Source organism: Apteryx mantelli, chromosome 1, assembly GCF_036417845.1.
Source record: "Apteryx mantelli isolate bAptMan1 chromosome 1, bAptMan1.hap1, whole genome shotgun sequence".
In the NCBI taxonomy this organism is placed as follows: domain Eukaryota; kingdom Metazoa; phylum Chordata; class Aves; order Apterygiformes; family Apterygidae; genus Apteryx; species Apteryx mantelli.
The window spans coordinates 200,586,064-200,612,288 of NC_089978.1; positions in this window are offsets into that span (position 1 = coordinate 200,586,064).

Consider the following 26,225-nt stretch of genomic DNA (forward strand, 5'->3'; position numbering starts at 1 on the left):
ATGAACATCAAGACTTACTGACATGAGAGTTAATATTTTGCTGAGGTAAAGCCAAAGTCTGCATTTATTTTGAAGGGCACTAAATCTTCAGTTTTCCACAACATTAAGTCAGCAAATATCATGTATTAATTTCACTTATCTATCTTATTACCTCAAATACTAACTAAAAAGAAAATACACAACATAATGGAATTAGATATTAAAGTACTGCATAAACATTGAGCAACAGTGAAGTAAATAGACGGGCTTTGAAACAAGTAAACAAAAATTTGATTCTGCTATACAAGTTTTCATATACCAGAGCCAGGTTTTCTCCACTGCTGCTTCCTGAGCTTGATATCCATTATCTTTCAGTGAATATCTTTATGTTAACTGTTGCATAGTGCTGATGACAGGATATTTCTCAGGTCATAGGGAACAAAGTGTGTATGGTGAAATGATCAGCAACACCTTGCAAATGAGGCAAAGCCAAGAGGAAAACAATGCAGTTCACGGAGCACTGTTATAGTGATTCCCAGACACAGCTACTACATGCTAGATCTTACAAAAAGGTTGTATTCTCATTCTTTGAACTGATTGCATAAATTTGAAAATTGCTTTTTCAACTTTGTCCCTGACCTGAATAAGAGACACCCAGCATCTCAGCTCTGATGCTTAAGATGCACAGTTGTCTGCCTTCAGTTCTCTGGCCTGCACAGTAGCCTCTTTAATACTCCTCTAACCAAACAAGCCTTCAAGGTCTGGGGTCCTATGCAACTCCTGTTGCAGTGTACCCATTTGGTCCCCTTCCCCTGCATTGCTCACATTGCAGCTTTTTTTCTCTGGCTGGTTTTGTAGCTAAGTTCTCCAAACATATTTTGGAAACATGCTGTAACCTGGGGTCCTTTTTCTCTACTTTCTTTTCCAAAAACCAGTAGATAATTTTAGTCCATTTTTAATTACAAAATTATATATAATTGGATTTTTAAAAAGGGTAAAACATCCCATTTTTGATATTTTTGATATTTTTTCAAAATAAATTAACTGAAAATGGCAATCAGTCATCCTTAATTCCACAGACAGACTGTAACAGGAGAGATGTTTACTAGCTTCTGTTCACTGTGCTTTTTTATTAAAAAAGGAAAAGCAGAGATGGTGAGATTCACCAGTGTCTGCAGTACTCACCCAAACTCCCATTATAGTCAGGAGAGATCCAAGCAGTGTGGCAAGTAGAATCCAGACTGTGATTCTTAGTCTAAAATAGACATTTAAAATTGGTCTTTAAAGTGTCTATTATTCTCACTGCCTGTAAAGGATGCCTGGGATGAATAGGTAGTTTCAGCATCTGCTTTGTCTATGCTTAAATATTTGAAGATGATTGAGATGAATTCCATTCTAGGTCTTCTATTCTCAGTCTTTTTTGTCATGGTATGAGTCTGGACGTCTTCTTCCAGACAGTTGAACTTAGAGTGCTATATCAACCTGGCATGGCTGGTCTAGAATACCAGCTGGTCTAGATATCCAGATGGATATCTAGTGTTAACCTGTTAGATTTCTCATGCATTCCTTTATTGCTTAGGATTGACTGAGAAAGTCAGTAGAAAAGAAAATCTACTAAATGCTTTCTGAATACAGCCTCTGAATGGACAAACAAATAATTTCTGGCAAAAAATAGCAAATGTTGATGTGCTAATATGAAAATTTCTCTTCTTCACCTTTTTAAAGAGAAACTAATGCTTTACTGTTGGCTTTTTAGTGATGTTTTCATGCCTACATCAAGAAAATAATGGAAGCACATAAGCTATTTTGATATCAAAAACATTCAGACTGCATTTTACAAAAATAAAAAAAGTTCTTTGAAACAGTGTAATAAAAAGAAAAAGAGTGGGGAATATTACATGGCAAAGCCTTAGCTTTCTAAGTTCTATAATGTTTTAATTGCAACAAAGTACTTAAAAAATCAAAGGACCTAATGGTGATTTCACCCAGTTTATTTGCATGCTAATTCCATTCATTTAAATTGCTGTAATTGGCACTACTTGTACACTAGCTTACAGTTAGGACCAAAATCTACTTTGCTCTCTTTCCTTTCCCTCCTTCCTTAATGGTGTTTAAAAGTATAGGGCATCCATAATGTAACTCAATTAAGTATATATACTGTGTAGAATAGAGATAGTTCTGATAGTAAGTCTTAGACCTTGAATTCTGAAAACTGTGTAGCAATATGAAAACAGATGAAATAAATCTGATAGGCTTCACTAAGGGGAAGATCCTGAGGAGACTGAAATTTTGCCATTGATGTTGATAAAGATTTCATCTTTACTATGGAAATGTGGAAGTTCATAAAAATGCCAACGGATAGTTGCCACAATCTAAGTTTTCTCACTGCTGCAAAAACTGTAAAGACTGTTCAAGGTTATACTCTGAACTGAAGGCCATCTGTGAGCAGCTTCCAAAGCAGAATGACGAATGGGCAGGAGGACTGCACTGCAGGCTTTACATAGGCTACAAACTGACTGATGATGTCCTTTTGCTGTCTGAGGCATGTTACACCTATCTAAACATCTATCTAAAACAGTTCTAAGATGAACCCTTTTCTATTCCTGGAAAAAAAAAGTATGTTTTGCCCCCTAACCAGTGTTCTTCGTGCTTTGCTGTTGACATCTGTACAATCCTTCGCAGGTCTGTTTCCCTCTTAGTCAAGGAAGTTTCTCCACCACAGAATAAACAAACTGAAACACAGACAGTTCCATCTGAACATGAGGAAAAACTTCTTCACTGTGAGGGTGACAGAGCACTGGAACAGGTTGCCCAGAGAGGTTGTGGAGTCTCCTTCTCTGGAGATATTCAAAACCCGCCTGGACATGATCCTGTGCAGCGTGCTCTAGGTGACCCTGCTTGAGCAGGGGGATTGGACTAGATGATCTCCAGAGGTGCCTTCCAACCTCAACCATTCTGTGATTCTGTGATAAAAGAATTTGAAACCTGGGGGATTATTGGAGAATACCATGTATTTGCTTATCCTGGAAAAACTGTTTTGGAGAGGGCAAGGGATGGGAGCAGAATGAAGGCGAAGGAGGTCTGAAGTGATAAGATCCTGAAGAGAATAAAATGACTTAAAGTAATAAAGGATTGCTGAGGGGCCTGTACTGAAGTGGGGCAGGTAAGAACTGTGGTGAAAGGAGGAGATCTGCTTGGCTAGGGACAAGAAAAATGGTTTGGGAATCTTTTCTTGCTGAGAGTCCCAGAAGGGGCTTTGAGACAGTTATATATCTTTTCATCCTCTTCGTCAAGAAAGACTTTAAGATTCTGTAAAAGACACTATGGACTTTGTTGATCCATTTGCTTGGAAGTTTGTGGACAATTGTAGTAAACTTGGCTGAAAGACCAGACTAAACTACCATGAAATTGATGAGGAAATACTGAGGCATAACCACAAAAATGTGCCAGATGCCTGTTCCAGTTCTTGGTTAGAGTAGTCTCTGTTTCTGTAGATGGTATGGGAGATACTGTAGGCTGTATATTCTGGAGGCTGGTAAACCTTCTGGAAGGTTTATTGTTAAAAAGTAAGTAAAAACAAGCAATCCTCACTAAATTCGGAAGAGATACATGAGGAAGCAGATTGAGAGTAATGAGCGGAGGCAACTGTCTCTCATCAAACATTCATCTTACTTCACAGTCGAGAGCTAGGCTGACTCTTGGTGCCATCAAACTACAACTTCATATAATGAAATATTCCATAAGAAGAAAACAAAAAGTTTTAGCTAATCCCACAAGCCAGTCTGGAATAAAAATACATATACTAAAGGGAAGTGGGTTACTATGATCAGTCTATTAAGCGATGTGAGTGATATGGAGGAGCTAAACAGAAAAATTATTCACTGTTTCTCGCAACATGAAAATGCGGAGATAAACAAAAGGAAGTAATTTTTTACATAGTATGTAACTAAACTCATTGCCACAGCATGTTGTGATAGTCAGAATATAAACAGATTGAGAAAGAGATTAGACAAATACATGGAGTGAATCTGTAGCTATTGACCACAAAGGTCTAGGTACAACATTCAGCTCATAAAGTCATAAACCTCTGATTTCCAGAAACTGAGAAAGTAAATGAGCAGGAGGAGCATTCTCTATCTATCAAGTTTCTGATCCTCTTTTCATATGCATCTGCTAATAGCTATTGTTGGAAACAGGATATTGGACTAAATGGACAATTTGATGTTAACTACTATAAAAGTTCTTATAAGTTAAAAACAAAAACAGTTGAATAATTTTCTAAATACATTTGTAAATATAGAATTGGAAAACTGATAAAGATTAAACAAATGTTCTTTTACTCAACAACTGTTCTTACATGAAGAATGTTCCAGTAAAAGTTACTGATCTGACAGTATATAATTTTTCCTCTTCAGCCATGGTTAGAATCAGTAAAGCTGAAATAGCTCAGTAGTTAAAATATCTTATATGGTTTTATTCTCCATTAGGAGAAGTAGATTGCTTGTGTCTGTTACAAAAATACTGGTCAAGTAAGATGGGCAGCAAAAAGTGGCCATCTGTCACATGTTATTTTAGTGTTAACCTCAGCCTCATAAAATGGGGCCTTCCCAACTCTCCTGTGGCAATGTAAAGCTATTTCAATTCTATTCATACCCTTTGGGCATCAGTGTGATTTGGAAACCTAATAAAGTAAGTCATCAAAGAACAATCCATGTGTCCAGAATTTTTTTTACTACACTACAGGGAACCCAAGTGGCGCATTCCTTTAACCATATGTCTTCTAAAGCTCCATTTATTGCCACAGAATTCAATGCGATTTTGGTGGAAAGTGCCAAATAAGACTAAGTAAGAGATGTTACACAGAATGCTGAGTGAGCTAAAGTGCTTCCTCCACAGAAACAGAAATGTATCAGAAAGCTCTGAGGACCTATTGCTCTACCTTCTTGAATCAGAGGAAACAGCCTCTGTCCATTATTTCTATACTCAAGAATGCAAAAAAATACAACAAGGCTTTTTCTCCCCTCCCCCACCTTTTAATTTCTTTCTGGGAAGGAGAAAAGAAAAACTGTTGGCTTCTGCCCACCCCAAAGAAGAGTTAGAAGAGGCTTTGCCCCAAAATCCGTTATCTCCATAGAAGACCTTTGAAAAGCGTGTTAATAAGGAGCTTTCAACAAGAGACCTGAGATACTCCTGTGCTGTGGACAGCAGTCATTTGACTAAGAGTAGACATCCACACATAGGCTCAGATTTTCTTGATAGTTATGGGGACCTAGTCACTGCAACCAACTGCAACTGCTATTCTTATCCTTAATTAGCTGTTGAATAAAGATTAAATGAATTGCATCCTGAAGATGCTTATTTTCTTCCATTAGCTGTAATGGGAACAGAAGATCATTAGCTCAGTTGCAGCTGTATATGCTGTAGATGTGTAAAGTAGGTGAGATGAATCCTATATGTATTGTTCTCCAGCTTCCCACACTCACCTTCTGGAGCAAGTGAAGGCCTTTAAGGATTCAACATTAGTTTACCAGAGAATCCCTTGAGAGCCTGAACCCAGTCAATGACAGATATGGAGATACATCTGGAAACAAAGAAATGAGATGACATCCATGTGGCCAGCACTCTTCCTTTCTCTGATCTTTGCTCACAACTGTGTTCTTTTACTTTTTGGCATTTTATCCAGTGGAATGCTAAAAGGCTTAACATTTGGAAGATCCTTTCTCTTCTTCTGTGCTTCCTCTGTCACAACCGCTATCAAAGAGAAGATTATTCATTTATATTAAGGTAATACCCAACAGCCTTAATGTTTTGTCACTGTGTGGTAAGATGTTCAGATTCACAGGGTGGTCACCCATAACAGCGATGACAGACATATTGGTCCCTAGACACAGTCCAAGTCTCAAATGAGCCTTCAAACGAATTGACTGAGAATTGAAGACAAGCATAAATTGAATAAATAGGTAAATAAACTACAACATGCCCTTTAATCTAGTACCATCCTGAAACAGTCCTCAGAATATTGTTCCACTTTCATTACAAATTCAGCTGTAAATCTTTAATGAAAACATACGCATCCTTCAGATTACCATTATTATACCTGGGCTCTTTGAATACATTAATTTATAAAAAACTAATTCCCAAGGAGAGTGTTTGAGCTCTTTCATCCTCTCTGTATGGTACACAAACATTTCTGAAGCAATATATTCTCAATTTTCTTCATAAATATTAAAGGCAAATGTGGAGCATAGCTGGAGCTGACTGAAAATGTGGACTCAGCATTCAGTAGTTTTCATTTGAACTCTCAATGACTGGCAGGTTTCACTATGACTGGCAAGGTTACTAGTGATTAGAGTAGGAGACTGAAAGTCCAAATTTATAGTGTCTTTTTAGGAACATTTTCAAAAAGTCCTAAGTATCCTAAGAATAAAATTATGTAGCCTCTCAGGGTAGGCAAAAGGCAGACAGGAGAAAGCTCTCCTATTCTGTCTGAGCTTTCAGCTACATGAAGAAGCTTAAAATAGTGCTGAGTTTAAGTGAATATACTCTGCCCCTCTGTGGGGTTTATCATTTTGCAGTCTGTTCTGATCTTTCTGTGTTCACTGAACTTAGAGATTGTTTATAGCTGGTCCTAGGATGAGGATAGGACCTTCTCCTTGGAGACCTTGAGAAATGCCCAGGTGTCTCTATTCCTTATAGATGGAACTGAGGTAGTCATTACAGGAGATCTGGTTTATTAGACACCTAAAACTTAAAGACAAATTATGTGCTTATGTTAAATGAGTTGGATTCTATCCCAGAAGTCCATCTCACTTAGACGTTTTGACAATCCTGCTAAAGGCATCTAAATCTTATTGAAATTGCTAAGTCACTTCTGAAAATTAAACTTATTCTCCTAATCATGGGTGATACAAAAATGTTACCCCATCTAGTTGTTTTTTCAGTCTTCTAATATGTAAAATAATTAAATTGAAACACAAAAACATCCAGAAGAATTTCTGAGAATAAAAATATTTTTGGAAAATGACCTGAAAAAACACTTTAGTACAAATCAAGGCAGCTTTTTTGTGAAATTTGTTTCCATCAGTTTTCAGAAAGGTATAAGTTATTCATGCTGATCTGTTGCTATGGTATTCAAAGTAGGAACAGCAACACAGAAGAAAACAACATTATGGAACCTTTACTCCATGATGGAGAAAAGTTGTGGCCCTAGTTTTGTTACTTTTACAGTCAGAAACAAGATTTTTTTGTGATTAAAGCAAAACAAACTAGCAAAGCCTATATGTTTATGGTGTTTCTGTTTTTTATTTTCATGCCAGAAGACTCCCAGTGATACAAGACAAATTATGAAGCACTGACTGAATCTCCTCTCCTAAGCACTATGTTTCCTGAGACCATAAACTCAAAACATTTAATAATCAAAGCAGTCGACATGAAATTTATCCTGGGTATTTTATTCCTCTGTCTGTAGAGACAGATTACCAGGAGCTGATTGAAAGCCTGCTGAAGTCAATACAAGTCTTTTAAATGACATCAATAGTTTTGGACTAGGTTCTTACTTCAAACCATTTGCGGCTCAGAGGAAAATGTTTACACTTTATCAACACAAACATGTCACAAGTTTGAAAATGATGTTTGCCCAAAACTAGATCTTCTGTGTCACAAGAGAGAAACAGTGGTTGCATTTTGGAGGAAATCCACAGAGTGGAAGAGAGAGAAAAGTGCTTTTCCAGGAGATGGGTTTTTTTTCTTAAGGAAGGTTTTTTGGACTATCAATATCAATCTTGTGGAGGTAGACTGATATACAGAGAGCAGAAAATGGAGTCAAAGACAGTATGGTACATTTATATTACATTTATGCTATTTTTAACATTCTGTTTATTCCAACAGCATCAGCTTTGAGTGGGTGTGACTCTTGCCAGTCACAAATGATCAAAAGTTTGGTGATAATATTAATCTATTTTGGTGTGGATAATAATAACAATCCATACTGAAAGGAATAATACAGTTGAGATTGGATTAATTTAAATGTAAAAGTTTCCTCTGCAAAAGAATCCTGCAGAGTACTTCAGAGTGTAAGAGTATAAGAGGAGATTTTATGACCCTGACAAGTGGTAGCTCAGCTGGCTATGGAAGGCTGATCTGTAGGCTTTCAGCTGGATCCATTCTATGAGACAGAATTGCTTTCTATATTGTTCAAGCAAGACAGTCAACCAACTGTGAATTGCCGGATGCTCCAAAGACTCATATGTTATACAAAAGATGTGCAAATTATAACACAGTCTTAAAATGGTCTCTAGGGTTTAATCATAATAGTGATTCAGGAAGCATTAGCCTCTGCTCTTTGTTTTCAAATCTCCTTAAATCTCCTTCTGTAGTCTGTAATGTAGGACCAATACAAAGTGATTTGTACAGTGACAATGACAACCAAAGTAGAGAGGGAACTCTCTCTTTATTAGAGGGGGAATTTCTCCTACTAACTTTAGAAGCTGCAAGAAGTACTGGATAATTTCTTTCACATGAGTAAGTTTGTTTTCATTTCAGCTTAATGTTTGGTGTTTCTCAGGCAAAGAATTTACAGAGATGAAGCAATGGAGAAAGGTAGCTTGTGCCTGAGATGAGCAGTGTGTTTTAACTTCTCTTCAGAGGAAGCTTAGAAATTTGCCCTAAACTGAGAGATTCAAAGTAGATAATAAAAGACAATAAATGTTTGCAGCTCCTTTTTTTTGGTAGCTTACTTTATTCATTTAATTATGCTCTGTTGCTTTAAAAAGATATTTAAAAATTTCACTATAATCTAAAGCAGACAATTAGTTATATCTCTGTAATTGTGTGAAATTGTATGTGGGAGAACAAAAGCTTAATGTTGTTTTGGGGGAAGCAAGCCAATTTTAAATTTAGCCCTGCAGCTGATTCCTCAAGGGCATTGGCACGTGCCACTGTGTATCGCAAAAGGAACATGACCCACCTAATGCATGCATGATCTCCATAATGGAAAAGAAAAAAGACTAAGGTCTAGAGAGGTCTAACAGAGGGCAGGGACCAGAATTTTGAACAGATGGTATTCAGGGGCCCACTGGCTGCTTGAAAGCCAGGGAGTGGAGAGAATAGGCAGATAATAATTAGCAGAAGGTGATAGAAAAAAAAGGGCATCCAGGATCCCCCAAACATCTGTTTAAAAGAATAAAGAGACTGGTCTGACCCTGAGCTTTAATGATCTTAAAGGATACAGTTTAATTGCTTGGAAAAAAAAATACACACACACGCCATGCTGAGCTACTGTGAATCCTGAGCTGAGAGCACTGCAGCAGTTTGTGTGATTATTAATTTGGTGTATTTGTTTTAGAAAGATTATATACAGCATTAAGCCAATAAATGAAGTAGTTATAATCAAAATGCCAACTGCCTTTTCTTGGAATCAGCAAGCTCTTAACAAAAATTTGAATTTCAGATAACTTACAAATTGATACCACTTGCTCTGCATTTTAAAATGGCTATTTTGCCTGCTTGTTTTGTATTTATATGGTTACATCTGTCTTTTTTACTATTTATTTACATAGAAAGAACCTAGATTCTTAGTTTGTTTATCTGATTTGAAGCATTTTGAACGCTACAAATAGCTGCTAATTACAGCACCAGAGACCTGATTGCAGTTGTCATCATCTACTAGTGACTTAGGCCTAGTTACTTAAGAATTACTGCTGAACTCCAACCAAGGAAAGTGCTGACTCACAATGAGATTTTCTTTCATTTTTTCCTCCATTTCATTCCAGCAATAATTTGATATAAAAGTCCACAAAGTGTCAGAAAGTGTTGTTTACATAATAGCTAATTCATTATTTTTATACAGTCTTTTCAGAATATCATTTATAATAATTTAAAATGATCTTTTTTCTTTGCGTGCTGTTTCCCAAAATGAATAGGTTGATTCAATATTATTTAAAAAACACTTCCCCTTTGCAAACCAATGATAAGCAGCTGTGTATCGCAGTAGAAAGAGATAACTAATGTCTTCCTGGAAATGTGTGTTTATATATGAGTGTGAGTGTATGTGTGAGAACTGATCTTGTGTAATATTTTCATTTGCATTCTGGAAGAGAGGGTAAAAAGCACTTTGAGAAAGTCACAGATGATGCTGAATTGGAAGGTGATGTAAACATTAGAAAAGACAGAAATAGGTCTAAAGGGACCTAAAAAAGATGGGGAACACGAAAAGAAAATAACAGTGTTTGCCCGGGGGAGTTTGAAGTATAGTATGATTAGTAGATGTGTAGTACAGGTGAGGTAATTAAATGTGCATGGTTAAGACAGCTTTCATGTAGTTCACTACAGATGACTGTTATCTCCCCATTTAGTATAAATAAGGTTCTCATTCATACTGAGTACCTCAGTATTACACAATGGTAAAAATAAGAAGTGCGCTTTAAAATAAGCATTTCAGGAATCTAGAAAATTTTCAATGGCATAAATGGACATTAAGGATTATCAAGACAGCAATATAAGGATTCTTCATTAAAGCACTATTACTGTTTGCCTCTGTTTCCAAGTTGAATGCATATTAAGGATTCCATATGAAAGTTGCTTCCAGACCATGCCATATGACACTTTGACAGCTAGACTTAATTTAAGCCTGCTAGACTGAAACTAAACTTACATCATAAGCACATTATGAACCCAACACCATTATGTTCAGTGTTCTATTGATGACTCAAACATTTTTTTATTTGTAAATTGTTAAACTCAGGCAAAAAATGAAGCAGTGAAATCCTACCAGGTCTTACAAAATTCTTTACTGGGGGCCAAAACATGTTGAGGAAATATCTTAGATTTTGGTAGGTTTACTTGAAAAATATTGATCTCTGCACTGTCCCTTTTGGACTATACCTCTGAAGTGATTGGAATAATGGAAATAGATGCATGGCTACAAACTGATCTCAGCAAAAGTTCTAGGACACCTCAAGCTTTATAGGGTTCTTCTAAGTGCAGATTTGCATCAGATATGAATAGTAATGGCATTCTGGCAATATTATTTTGCTCAACGATTCATTACTTTTGGAATAAGTCTTCACCACAGTAGATGGAAAATAAATGGGAAATTTAGCAATAAGAAACATTAAGAAAGAGAGACCTCAAATGAGAACTCAAATTTGCATTGTCATCTATGTAGATATTTTCTTAGAGTCTCCTTCCTTTCTCCATCTCCTTCCAACTTCAGGAATCTTGTTTGGGAAAATGCAGCTCTAGACAAGAGGTGCTATGAAATGGTGTGAGCCACAAATTGGTAATTAGGTGCAAGTCAGTCTGACAAACTTTGTAAAAGAGTCACATCAATTCAATATGCACTCTCTTGCACTATGCCCTTTGGCTGAGCTAACCAAGGACTGAAGTGATAAATATGGCAGCACATTTTTAGACAACAGTCAGTACAGGAGTGCATCTGCACAAAATTCAGAAGTGTTTAAAAATTACACAATTTTTGTTCCTTTTAATTTGTGGTTTATTTGTTTTTGAGATTTTATTCTTATCTCAAAGGACTAGAAAAACACTTTTTTAAAGAAATAAGAACTGCATTTCTCACATAATCACTCAGCTAAGAATCCAAGGCATTAAGAAAAATACCAGAAATGTTGAAACTTGTGAAACTGAGAAATCTAATCACAATGTATATGCTGTACTAGGGCCAGAGGAGAACACACACCAGCTCCTCTGAATTAATTGTCTCTGAATTTTCTTCATATTTTCTGTAATTCATTTTCTCTATATTTTAAATTTTCCTGCTTGTTCAAAGAATTATTACATCCTTGGCCTGCAGTCTTTAAATATTCAGGGTTTATAACATAAACATAAAAGGAACATAAAAATAAAAAAAAAATTGTAACACTAATGATGTTGTATTTTTTTCTTCCTACTGCAGTTCAGTGGTCTAAACATTTTTCATCACTTGAAAGAATTTGCATATAGCTTCTGATTTCTACCAGGAAGTGGCTTTTTGCGCTATGCTTGTGCTCTTTGTGTGCATTCCACAGAGGTGTATTTTTCACACCCTCAGAATATAGGCAATAGAATTGCAGGTATAATCTTTATAAGCCTCACAGTGCTTACGTAATGATCAAAAGTTTTGGTGGAAAGCACTTTGCATTTTGATAGTGGCAAAAATTCTTCAAATGACAAATTGCAAGGCTCCAATTAAAAACAAAATGAAAGAGCACCTGATCTTAATTTTCCATATGGTCCCTTTATATCACATTGACAGTGAACAGTTACCTTCAAGCCTCTTTACACTTCCAAGGCAATGGTAAAGGGCCTCAGTGTAAATCTGTTTCAGAGTACCCTGGGATAGTTATTTGTGTAGAAATATATACGCAAAGGTGAACACGGCATGAAGTGTCCAAGGCTTATATCCCTTTGAGGGTGTTATTCTATTTACAGCTGTGAATAAGCATATCATCAAGCTCGTGCCTTCCAAGATACTTTAAATAATCATAAGCTCAGTGGCCGGCAGGCACCGAGGGGCCGGCAGGGAGGGGGCCGTGTCCGACCTGCTGGGAGCTGCACTGCAAAAACGTGGCCACAGCAGGAGGGAAGCATGTGCTGCGGGGTGCACGAGGGCTGTGGGCACGAGGGGAACGGGAGGCAGCACGGCCAAGGTCCCAGGGATGCAGGAGCGAGGGGAGCCCGAGGAGGCACGGCCGAGGCCCCAGGGCTGCGGGAACGAGGGGAGCCCGAGGTGGTGGGGCTGAGGCGCCAGGGCCGCGGGCACGAGGGGAGCAGGAGGCAGCACGGCCAAGGTCCCAGGGCTGCGGGCATGAGGGGAGCGGGAGGCAGCACGGCCAAGGTCCCAGGGACGCAGGAGCGAGGGGAGCCCAATGTGGCACGGCCGAGGCCCCAGGGCCGCGGAAGTGAGGGGAGCCCGAGGCGGCACGGCCGAGGCGCCAGGGCTGCAGGAGCGAGGGGAGCCCGAGGCGGCACGGCCGAGGCGCCAGGGCTGCAGGAGCGAGGGGAACCCGAGGCGGCACGGCCGAGGCCCCAGGGCTGCAGGAGCGAGGGGAACCCGAGGCGGCACGGCCGAGGCCCCAGGGCTGCGGGAGCGAGGGGAGCCCGAGGCGGCACGGCCGAGGCCCCAGGGCTGCGGGTGCGAGGGGAGCAGGAGGCGGCATGGCCGAGGCCCCAGGGCTGCGGGAGCGAGGGGAGCCCGAGGCGGCACGGCTGAGGCCCCAGGGCTGCGGGTGCGAGGGGAGCAGGAGGCGGCACGGCCGAGGCCCCAGGGCTGCGGGAGCGAGGGGAGCCCGAGGCGGCACGGCCGAGGCCCCAGGGCTGCGGGTGCGAGGGGAGCGGGAGGCGGCACGGCCGAGGCCCCAGGGCTGCGGGAGCGAGGGGAGCCCGAGGCAGCACGGCCGAGGCCCCAGGGCTGCGGGAGCGAGGGGAGCCCGAGGCAGCACGGCCGAGGCCCCAGGGCTGCGGGAGCGAGGGGAGCCCAAGGCAGCACGGCTGAGGCCCCAGGGCTGTGGGAGCAAGGGGAGTGGGAGGTGGTGTGTCTGAGGCCCCAGGGCTGCGGGCGCAAGGGGAGCGCAGATTGGCGCAGATGGCTCGAGGGACAGGACGGGGCAGCGGCCGAGGAGAGCGGGACATGTCCGGGGAGAGGCCGGGCTCTCCCGGCTGGCGGGGGGAGGAGGGGAAAGATGCTTGGTCGAAGCTGACAGGAATGTCTGGGAAAACCAGCAGAGGCCGCTGGGCGGGCTGGCGGGGGACCAGCGGGAGCTGGCGCCCGCGGGAGGCAGGGGGCTGGCGGCCAGGGTGGGCCTCAGGCGCCTCCTGCGCCGAGGCCGCCCGGACCCTGCCCCCGCTGCGCTGACACAGTCTTCTGGGCCTCCTCCACAAATTAGGCACACCTAATGCGAGCAGGCGGAGGCTGTCTCAGACTTGTTGGATCAATTTACTGTCATTAGCTAATGACTCACTAATGGCTCCCCCAGCTTTCCAGGTTCGCCTCTCACGGGTCCTGCTGAATGCCGAAGGGAGCCCCAAGGAGATCCCCACAGGCAGCCCCACGGCAGCCCCCCAGGCACAGGCGCTCGGGCGCCCCTAGTCAGGTGAGACACCGCCAGCTTAAAAACTTAGTTACACATAATTTGCCTTCCCTAAATTCATTTAAAATCAGTGGGTCAAAATCAAATGTGACATGTAAGAGGTAGAATGACTGTAATTCGTACTGAAAGGAGCATCATCTGAGAGACCAGCTACTGTAATTTGCGTGTGGGGGTGCCTGAAGGCTGTTAGTACTGTGCTGCTTCGTGTAGATGGGACCCAGTGTGAGCTAGGGGAATAGGCAAGGAAGACGCTCATAGTAAATATTATTAAAGCACAGATGCTGTTTTAACTGAAACTCTTAAACACGGAACTGGCACAATAAAGTTCTGCTGCTGTTTTATGAATATATATGCATATATATATTTACACACAACAACAGCCAAAGCTTATATATAGCTAGGTAGCAGAAATATATCTATATATTTTCATGCCATGAATGGGAACTGTTCCCATAAAATGCTCTGCATGTATTAGGCTAGGAAAGATAATCCCCAGTCCATGCATCAGTTATTCTTTTCCAGTAAGGGACCAAGATGCTCCAAAATCCCCAACTCCTGCTGAGAAGATGAGTCACTACCTTTGCATTTCAGATCAAACAATTTAAATGCAGTTCCTGCTTACTTGTTACACCCTGTACTTGGGCTTCTGTGTTTTCCCTACACCTGCTGATGACAGCACTAATATATCTTAGGGGAGGAAAAAACACAGAAAGATGCCTGCAGTCAGATTTGTTTGGGATGTCATTAGTCATCAGAGGGAAGTGCAAAATCTCCCAGAGTGAAGGTACAATTTTGATAAGTCCTTAAATAATCAGAGAAAGACCTAACAAACTTCAAGTGCAGTAAACGGTATTTGGATGCAGACATTGGAAGACTAATTTCAGGAGTTTCAGAAAACTAGGATTTTAAGAGTCCATTTATATTTCCTACATGCTTATTTTATTCCACCTTGCATTTTTTATATATTTAAAGCTGTGTAATGCTAAATTGCAATATGTTTCAACTAACCTACCGTAGTTCATGCCACTCCTTTGTGCAGCTGTGTTCAGGAAACCTGTTTATACATGTGACCTTGAGAATGTACTTGGCTGAGTCCTGTCATGTTGGGTTTATGGGGGGAAAAAAAAAGAAGGTAAACCCACCACAACTGCCCTTGGTGCTTTATATGGAATGACTAAAATCATGGTTACACAGTTGTTAAATCGAGACTGAGCATTAGCAACCACAGGTTTAGGTCAGGTATGAGCACATGTTTTTATAGCTATGCATCTCTGTTGAATTAGCCAGAGCACACGATGTGATATTTATGCAGGCTGTTAATGTGGCCGCCCAATATGCCAGATTGAGTTACATCCTAACTCCTGCTCATTATGCTGCTGCATTGCATATGTGGCTGTGCATATGCATTGAGACTAACAAATGTAGCAGATATAGAGCTCACAGGCAGCTGGGGGTGAGGAGGCCCCTTTTGAACAAAGTACTTGAGTCCCACAGACCCATGCCTTTAGGTGGCACCAGGGCTGACTGTCTGTGTCACTCAGCCCCTGCTTTGAAAGTGCTCTCTGGAAGATTGCCACTGGGAGGATGTATTTGCATCTGCACTGCTCTGCAGTCAGAGCACAGACCCGTTTTCAGCTTTCCACTTCCTTGATCCCAGCTCCTGGCCTCAGTGTTCTTGGCAAGGCCTGTGAAGGCGGCCAGTTCCCATCAGAATCAGATGATGGAAATACACACAAACTAGCTTTTCTGGGAGAAGCATTTCTTTCTTTTTGTGGAAAGAATGCAGTGACAAAGGATACAAGCTGAAAGGGAAGAGCAAGAAAAGAACCAGATGTATTGCTAAGGTTTTACTTGCTAATGAAACATCACAATCAAGGCTGAAAGGTATATGGCTCCGACTCCACACAACACCTGCATCCATAAAAAAAGCAATGCCTGGTTCAGAGTGTCATTCTGGAAATATGGAAGGATCACCAATGAAGAGAGAATTTTGCGGTGAAAAGGCAATGTTCAAGGAGATCTTTGCTGAGTGCATCCCTTTCCTGGCAAAGCAGCTGACCATCCTATGATGCTCAATTTAGCACTGAGAAGAAGACAGCCTTCTTACTCTGAAGTTGTCAGCTCCTGACTTGTATTATTCTTTTGCTAGTCAGTTTGGGGTAGAAAAGTTGGCATCTATGCTGTGATTTAGGAGGTGATATTTGCCTCATGAAGGGTTCTTGGTCCACATCACTTGTGGGCTGCATGCATCAGGAAGTGACATATATCAGTCACTCATAGGAATTTCTTAGTTGCTGGCTTATCACCTGGGTGCATGTGCTATGGCCTTTTCAAATTCTTACTCAGCCAGAAGGAGTGGTCCTCTGTTGTACTGAAGGTCATAGTGATTATCAAAGAGGCTTTGTTGTCATTCATTGATTGCTTGATGATCCTACCTCTACTACTTTTGCTTTTTAGGTCAGTACACTGTTGCTGACGGAAACTGCTGAAGATGGGCAATCTGTCCCTAATCCTTGATGACACTTTCTGATGTATTTGCACATGCAGTTACCAGCGACCTTTACAGTTGCCAGAATCTCTTCAAGTATAATTTTTATGCTATCTGTAGAATGGTGTTGAAATGGTTGTTTAGCCTGCTGAAGAGAAGTAGATGGACCTCATAGTAAGATTAGGTCTGATCACAGCTCCCATGCCAGGTTCTGGCTTACTTGCCATACCCTGAGCAATATTTGTGTGATCAAAGAGATGGGTAAAAGGTGGAAGCAGAAAGCCAACCCAGCTACCATTGCCCGTTAAGGATTTTTCACCTGCCTCTAAGAACAGGAAATACCAAATTATAAGGGATATTCTGGCAGAGTACCTGTGCTAAGATCTTGACTGCTTCTTGCGATGTTACTAATAAATAAACCCTTAAGCTTCCACAGCCCTGCCCTCAGGGCTCATCTCTGACCATCCAGGTCCACATACATTAATTCCCCCAGTCCTGCCTGCTGTTGGCCACTTTCACTAGCAACTCTACTTTCATTAGGTCCTAGGCTTCCCCTCTTCTAGTAATGAAAGTAGAAAAGTTGTTGACGAATGAAGGAAAAGTGTATTTGTTACAGACAAAACAGTATTTTTATGTTTGGAGAAGATGTTATCAACCAGACTAAGAAGAAAGAGAATCTGTGTTTTTTTTTAAGCAATGAGGAATAAGTAAATAAAAACAGGGAAATAATGGGTAACAAATGGCATAAAGGCAACATGTTTTTCAGGTTTCCTACTGGAAGTAAGAAGAAATAAATTTTTTATTCACCTTCAAAATGGTCTAATGGCTGTATAAAAGAAAGCAGAAAGCTGAGATGCTCTAGAGAGACTATGAATTATTACAAATGTGAAAAATATCCCTTAGCGAGAAATACTTTAAAATACTCCAATGCATTTCGGAGAGATGCTTTAGAGAAGTCATGAAGTACAGTCCTTACTCCAGAATTGTAGAGTCTTCCTAAATTGTGTGCTTAATGATAGATGCTTTATACCTACTGGCTTACGAACAGACTGGATCTTTGCAAGATTGGGGCTCAAGGCCATAGTTCTGCAAATGTTTATGCATGAGTAAAGGACTGAGTCCTAAAAATCACAGTATGCTGTGGGTGAGGAAAAATCCTAAGGAAAGGTAGAGGAGAGTGATATTTTTCAACCATATATAATGAAGTATATTTAAAGACAACTCTTTCATAGAATTTACTTGTTGAAAGGGAACCTCTATTTTTATAAGTGAATGGCTTTTTAGAAATATTAAAATATGAGAGAAACCTGCAACCATTCTGCATCTCTACAAGGTTATTGGAAGAATATTTTAATTCAAAAACTACAGCATCTTTCCCCCCCACCCCCCGCATCCTGAAAAGCACTCTCCTTGCTTCCGTGAGCACAAGCAAATCAACACTCTGTTAGCACAAGGTAGCTCTTGTTTGAATTGTGTACCCTGGAGATGCATAATGAGTGCAAAGGAACTGTTCCTAGGGGGTTCAGATTCTGAGAAGGGAGAAAAATTAAAGTACCCAGCATATGTGGGGTGGAATAAAATAAAAATAAATCAGTTTTGTGAATTTTAACTTGATACATAAAAGTTGGGTCATAAAACTATAATATCCTTAACCCAATATTTTTTATAGCTGAAATTTCCATCTGTAGGGAAGAATTCTTATGGAGAGGAGGCTAATCACATTCAGAAAAGTTCCTATTGCCTCCAAAGAGGTGCATTCAGAGTGGAGCATATAGGTTCAAAGCAGCATCTGTGACTCTTCAGAATTAGAGGTACAGTCCTGTAAATGAACCAGTAGTGATAATAAATTTCAGGCCAAGGTGAACTGAAACAGCAAATGACAAATTGTTCTGGCAAAAACCTGTAATAATAATATTTTTTTGGTCTGAAACTTTTACTCTAAACTGAATTACAATTTTTTTTGTCAGTAGGAGTTATTTAACCCTTTTTAACCCTTGCTTATTTTAAATTTATGACACTTAGAAACGGAGAAAAAATTTGAAATAAAAATCGAAAACTTCATCAAGAGAAGATAGAATATAGAAGCAAAGTATTTTGATGTTAACATATAATTTTCATTTATTCTTTGTTGAATATAGTTGCTGAATTCATCAATGTTATTGTTTTCCTTGAAATATATTGTTTCTAATCACTGTCTACTCTGACAAACATTAAACCATTAACAGTATGCAATACATAAAATGTGAACTATCAGATTAGTCCATAGGCAGACCAAGATGGCTTAAAAAGTCCATTTCTTCTAGAATTCATAGTTCATTTCATTTCATAAAATGAAAATGTGAAAAGGGCTTATAACAGAGAAACAATGTATTTCTGAAAATCCCTTCACTTTATTTGAAGCAGTCAACAAATGCCTGTGGTTGTTATTGGAATTTGCCAGAGCTTTCAATCTTCAGTGAAGTCTTGGCCCTATTAGTGTCAACAACAAAACTCTGACTGACTTTCAGGGAACCAGGTGTTAACACTACCACTGCACTTGCACACCTGAGTCACAAATAATAATTTATATGTAGCTATTAGGCTGGTGAGATGAGACAAAAATTCAGTTAAAGGGACTTGTTAGAGCTGGTCAAAGAGTGAGAAAATTATTTGTGAATAAATTAATCTGCTAACTAATGAAAGACTGCCATTTGTTATCTGACTGGTGATTTCTGCAGTTGATTTGTTGACTCCAAGAGCTGCACACCTAAATCTTTACACAGTATAGAGCCAGAAGGCACACAGAGAACTGAAGAGAACTCACTCAGAAAAAAATTCAGAGTGGGAGATAACATCACCCATGGGATAACACCACTGATTTGTATCAGGCTACTGGGACCCACTGTGGGACAGTGTCTTCGCCAGGCCACTGCCTTATTAATTCCACATCCTATTCAGCCCTGACAACCCTACTAAGGATGGCTGAGGAACTGCATGCAAAGCAGGAACCACTAATCAGCCAACCCTGATTTAATAATCTATTAAGAGACAGTGTACTGGTGCAATTGCTTTGCTCTGCTAGTCTTTTTGTCTGAAGTAGTCACCTTTCAAACTGGATGAATTTTCTTCTGAAGGAAAGTCTAATTGGTGATACAGTTCTAGGGGTTTTGGTTGTTTAGTTAAACAGGTCCTCAAAATCTTGTTCTCTTGAAGGCAGAAGAAACAATCAGCCAGCATATACCTGGCTCTAAAGACCAAGCCTGCCTTTCTACCTTTTACTTGTTCAAAGCTGTATGTTCGGATTCACTGCTGCTTTCATTACTTTATACTTCAAACTATACTTTACTTCAAACAGACAGGTACACTTTCGCCACGAATCCAACCCCTAATTCCTATGGTTACAATCAGTCTGTGCCATTTAAGCCATTTAAGCCATGAAGCCCAAGAAGCCTAGATGGTAGTTTGAAAGCAGCCAGCGTACAATAGTTTCTTTTCAAGGAGCCTGTCTCATTGCAAATGATACTTAGAATTGCCCTATCTGTACTTAAAAAATCTGCCCTATTCCCATCCTGGGGATGTCTCTTAGCCCAAACAGTTTAGCCTTGCCCATGGCCTGTTACATCAGTGGCTTCTTATGGACTCCAGTTCCCAATAAATCCAGAGGGCATTTAATTACTTCAGCCTTAAAGAAGTTTCTTTAAAAACTTAGAAACTTAGAAATTCTCTATTTACTAGGGATCTGGATTGCCTGGATTTATGTACTTTAATCTCTGTAGTTTGTGTCAGATGCTTCAAGCTAATGTAAACTATCTGGCTAGTGTAGTGCTATTGGTGTAGCTAGAAAGGCATGGGGTTGGTGTGCCTGGGTAGGTTCCCAGGCAGTGACCCTGCACTGAGCCCTGTGCTGCCATGGATAACCTGACAGTGGTAAATCAGCTACTACCTGCAAAGTATCAGGTACATATTGATAGAAACTACTGTCTCAGCAATGATACTATCCAAAGATCTGATTTATGGCAGTCAGTTATATCTTACAGTTAAGTCTGCCAAGCAAGCTTGTCCCACATCCCTCTCTAAAATGGCACAGCTCTTCCAAGAGCCCAAGCACCACTCTTGTGACCTGGACTGGCTGATGGAGCCACTATCACATTAATTACTGAAGAAAAGTCATGACCAACATACCTGGTATGCACTGGGGCAAGGACATCTGTCATGGATTGAGGGGAGAGTATGGTGTGGTGCTGGAGACTGGCATTTCAGTCTGATTCAGCACTCCTGCAACCACACAGATCTGGCCCTGGCTTCGGATACAACCCAGGCACAGAGCAATAATGTTGGAGTGTATTGTGAGAAACAGATTTGGGATTGGAGACTGACCAGGTGATATTATAGACAGAATACTTCTGTTTTGCCCTGCTCCTGTGGTCTCATATTTGACCATCATTTCTCCATGTTCGACATTTGCTCTGCTAAGATAATATTTTAATGTGTCCTTAATGGGTAACTCAATTTTCTTTTAAAAGAAGCGTAGTGAATAAATGTCCCTGTGGTCAGATTCTTAGCATGAACATTCATACTTATATTCATTCCACTTTGGGACTGGCAAGCTCTTTTTTAAGTGTCCAGCAGCTATCTGAATACTCCATGGCTAAAAGTTCAAGGTGATGACCCTATAGCTCTTAATAGAATGACACACAAATGACACAGTTCTGACTTTGTAGATTATAAAACACACTAATCATTTTGTTACAGCAGCAGATTTCTTAATATTCTTTTGATCTATTTATTAAAAGGTACAGGCTTTCACTATTCCCTATCATGGAGCTTGTAGTTTAAAAACCAATTTCCTTGCTGTGAAACCCTGCTCATTTCTATTGCTCACTTGTATGCGGAAGAACTGGGGAAGCTCGTGATGTCTCCAGGGTTTTTGTAGCCCTCAACATACTGGAAAATGTCTGCTTCACCCAGCCTATGGTCACACAATAAACAGTCACTAAACATTTTGCTATGCCTAACATTTTGCTGCCATAGGCAACCGCTTAATCTGCCTACACAGTGGAGCTAGCCCTGAGGGGATGCAATATGTGTTGGGAAGGACAGATTTATAATAAAACATTAGTTTTCAGGACTGGTAGAAAAAATAGCTGTTCATTTGAGATTTCCTGCTATATTCTCAGTTGTTGCAATAACAGAAGTGTTAAAGATTTCTACAATCAAGGTTCCACATGGATCGCTTCAATAAGCAGATTTGTTTCCAGCTCACAGTCAGTACTGTATTTCTGCTTTAGGTTGTACCCTTTTATCATATAAGCATCTTCTGTAGAAACCAGACTTGAAAGGTACCCTTGTGAACCATGAAGAGACCAAAGTGAAAACCCATGACAGCCAGTTCGAAATGAATTCAGCTCTCATGGTTGGACTCTCCTTTTTGTTTACATTTGCATTAAGTAGCACAGCAGAAGGAGGCACTATGCCCGGGTAGAAGGGGAACCCCTCTCCTTTGGGAGGCAATGTAGACACCAAGTCTCCATTTAAACCTCATTATGACATCAATTCATGTGAAAAAAGAAAAATCACAGGTTTGCGGTTCATGCCTGTAATAAGCCCTTTAGAAACAAGCTGCTCTGGCAACGTAATTTAATCCCTGCTACTTCCAGTTTTTTTTATAATTATATATTCCTCTGCCATAAGAGAAGCAGGATTTGTTGCGAATCAGGTCACCCTGTAACTGTTTGACTTGAATGAAGAACTCACACTGGTTCTTAGAGTCTGTTATGACTCCTCTAATTTAAGATTATTACCTGAAACAGACATATTTTATTTGGCTTTTTCCATGTTGACGGAGTGTGAAAGCTTGCAAAATGATCTCCAAGTGCCTCTATAGAATAAGACTCATAAGGCTCATTGTGATAAGTGAGAGCAAAGTAACCATAAAACTGCTCAGGCTGTCTGTGCTTCATGTGAAATGCTTGGGCCTCAGTGGAACTGAGGTCCCTGCTCCTCCCACCTAGTGAAAGAAGAGGGGCTAGCTAAAGCTCCTTTTAAAAAGACAGATTTGCCAGGAAAGCCTTGTTCTCCCAGAGGCATATTAAAACAGCCACGCATGGCTAGTGCTACTGCATTCCAATGCCTTAAGAAGGAGTATGGTTCTTGGAAAAATGAGAGCTTTCAGATCCACAATGTTTTATATATCCTATTCTTAGCAAAACCAAGTATTGTTATGCTGCCTAATGAGCATGCAGCATGGGCAAGAAAGGTATTCAGTGGCAAAAAAGGCCAACTGCCATTACCTCTCCCAGTTTCAGGATCTGAAGAAAGCAGACCTGAGCTTCCTCAATTCATTCCTCCCCTCTGCAGGCTGTGCGCTTGATTTTTAGTTCAAGCTGAAATACAGTCATTACAAAAGAATGAGAACAAGTGTGGTTTTATGCTTTGTGTTTTCTTGTATTTGCACTCTGGCTGGTGGTGGGGTTGGTCTGAGTAACAGCAGCTCCAGGGCTAATCTAATTTACACATGAATTGCCGGAAGTTGATCTGGCAGCTGAAAATAGTGACATCTGCCAAGGGTACATGAAGCCCTGTATGTTTTTTTCTGATCACATTGCATCGTTTAAGAGCATATGCCACATCAACTGCTACTACTGGAGGCTAAAGCCTTCTTAGCTTCCCACTAAACCTTCATCAGCATTCCCTCAGCCCTTTTTACAGTAGGTGTAGTAGTCACAAAGTGCGGAGGTCTATGCTGGCTTTGCCTCATTCAAAATAAACATGATACTTCTAATGTCCAGACTTTTTAAGTTTGTGTCCTCCTGTGATCAAAGTAACATAAAAGGACATGCTCAGCTAAGAAGCCATTCTGTCTTGAATCTACAGAGTTATGAGTAATGTGCTCACTTCTTTTATATACCAGCAGATGAAGCTGTTTGTATGTATTAACAATACTTTGATGTAAAAAAGAAATTGAAATCCTGTGTTTAGTGTTGTTACTCTTCTTTTTCCTACTTCTCATTTTTAATTCTCCCCCACAGAATTCTGGGAGCATGCTTATGTCATGTTTTTGTGGTTATCTGAAAGCTTGTTGTGGTCATTCCGGAAAGTAAACTATCTGAGCTCATAAATACTACTGACAGGCATGGTTCGGGATCAGCATATGTGTTAACACAGTCACCTTATTTTCTGAGTTTGGAGATTTGGCAGAACAAGTTCATGGACAATATGATAGAGAACTATGAAATCATGAGAGGGCTGAAGAGCCTGGATGGGGACCAATCTTCTTCCCTTGCAGTACAAGATTAAGGGGGCATTACGTTAAACTAGAAGGAAGTGAACTCCTAATGAACAGATGAAAGTGTTTTTTTTGTAGTGTCTAGGTAAGCTGTGGAGTGCCTTGCCACATGATTCAGGGAGTACTAAAAGTTTACAGGAGTTCAAGGGGAGCCTGGATAAGTTCATCAGGAAAAAAAATAAAAACTACTAAATGCATACAAAACACGTAGCTCAGGAAGTCACTGAACCATTGGTAGCTGGAGGCTTGGAGGTTACTCAGGTCAAGTGTCACTTGTGTTTTCTTGTGCTTTTCCTTAGGCATCTGATTTTAGCCACCATTAGAGACAGGATGTTGGATTAGATGTGCTTTTGGTCTGATCCAGTGGGGTTGCTCGGTATTATATTATGTTACACATTATGTTACAGATGCCTGCATTATGTATGTGAAATACCCTACATTCCTATGTAAGTCACATACAGTCTTCAAAGTGCCTGCTTCTTCCCACAGACTGTAGAACTAGCCTAAGGTGACTAGCTGAGATTTTAACTCATAATCATCTAAAGTTCGGTGAAGTGAATCCTACCCTGCATAACATATAAACATTTCTGAGAGCAAAGAGTGTTTCTAGTTAAAGGAGCCTTGGCTAAGAAAGAGATTGCTCTCTTGCTGTGTTCATAAAATTCATTTGCACTAATAAAGCTTTGCTAGTAGCAACCTTCTCAAGGAACCTTCTCAAGCAGTGAGCCCTAAATCAATCTGAATAAATTGGATCAGAACTTATATTTTAATTTAGCTAACTGTTGATAAGCAGGTTTATATACAATCCAGTCAGCTCTAGTCTACTCTGAACTTTTGGATTTTTTGGGATATAAGGGGTATATAGATATGAATGCTGTTATTAATTTGTCTATCTCAATATAATATCCATCAGTTGAAGAGGCTGATCTAGGAACGTGAGATGGCCTAAAGGAATGCAGGTTCGTGGAATAACATTTGAGTAGCCTTAATTTATATATATATTTGTGAACAGTCTTCAGGATTATAAATTGTATTTAATGAATTATCACATATAAATTACAGTACATTTGAGAGTAAGTGAGGCTACTAATATAAATTAGAAAATTCTCTTCGCTATTTTATTTCTTTATGGGAATACTTAATAGAAAGTTCACATGAGAATGCAAATGGGAAATATAGTGTCTTCATATAGCCTGATTCTCATAAAGATATAATATTTACTGTTAGAGACAGACTGAAGTTCAGGTATCATACTGCAACCTATAGGGAAACTTTTCCATCAGCTTATGCATATGACCTTACACAATGAGGATTTCAAGCTCAAACCTAATTGTGAAATACTGGCATGCCCACTGTTAAAATAACATATATATCTTAGAATTATCACAGTGCAGGCCCTTTTTAATTACAAGAGTAATTTATTAGGAGGTAGTATATTTTATAAAAAAATGAATTTTCTACTTGTGTTCTGCCTCACTGATCAGAGACAGAAGTTTCATCCATAACATTTATATTTGTGATGTTGCAATGGCCATCCTCAACTACTGATTTGGCCTGCAGAGTGCTAAATTTTGGTTGAAGTATTGTGATGTGAAGAACTACTAAGAAAAAAAAAGGGCTTATAAATGGAAAAATTAAAAAGATATATCTCCTCTCTTACATAGTTTGGGCTGCATGGAGCTGTCTTGTAATTAACATACAGGAAGGTTGCACTATATGTTCAGTTCTCTGTTAGACCTTTCAGAAAGTCAGCAGCACTCTCATTTCATGGCAGGTTGTGAGTGAGACCATACTTAGGGAGCACAAAAGCACCCGAGGTCCTAGCGAATGCCATTTGGTTGACCCAGTCTTTGACGGTTACCCTAAGTGATAGAGGAGATAATACTGTCACTGTTTTCATTGAAATTCTCATAACAATAGTTGAATGCTGACATATTAATAGGATTTAGATCTAGGTGGAAAGACTCCAAATTTTGGAGACAGCATGAAATTTTATTGGTTGTCTGGGACATATGTCTTTCTACAGTCATGCAGCCTTAAAGCTGATACAGGGCAGACCTGGAATGGCATATGACATACTTCAGTACGGATCTCTTAGCACTAACTTGCTTTGCAACTGCTCCAGATGGTTTTCAATTCTTGCTCTAGCTCTTTGAGTTTAAGAAAGTGTTGGATTAGCAAAGAGTATTGCACATAAAAAAGTGTGTTAGAAGCCTGTTAAGAATAGAAGCCAGAAAAGACTCAAAAGTTAGGAAATACCAGAAGTAAGGTTGTCCTGTATATTTTTTACTGCTCTTTCTGTGTGTACACATTATACAGTCCTTAATTATATGAACACATTATGTTCTCATAGGATCCCAAGTCAATCAGTGCTCACTGACTGAGAAGCTATTCAGTATATTGTTCTCAT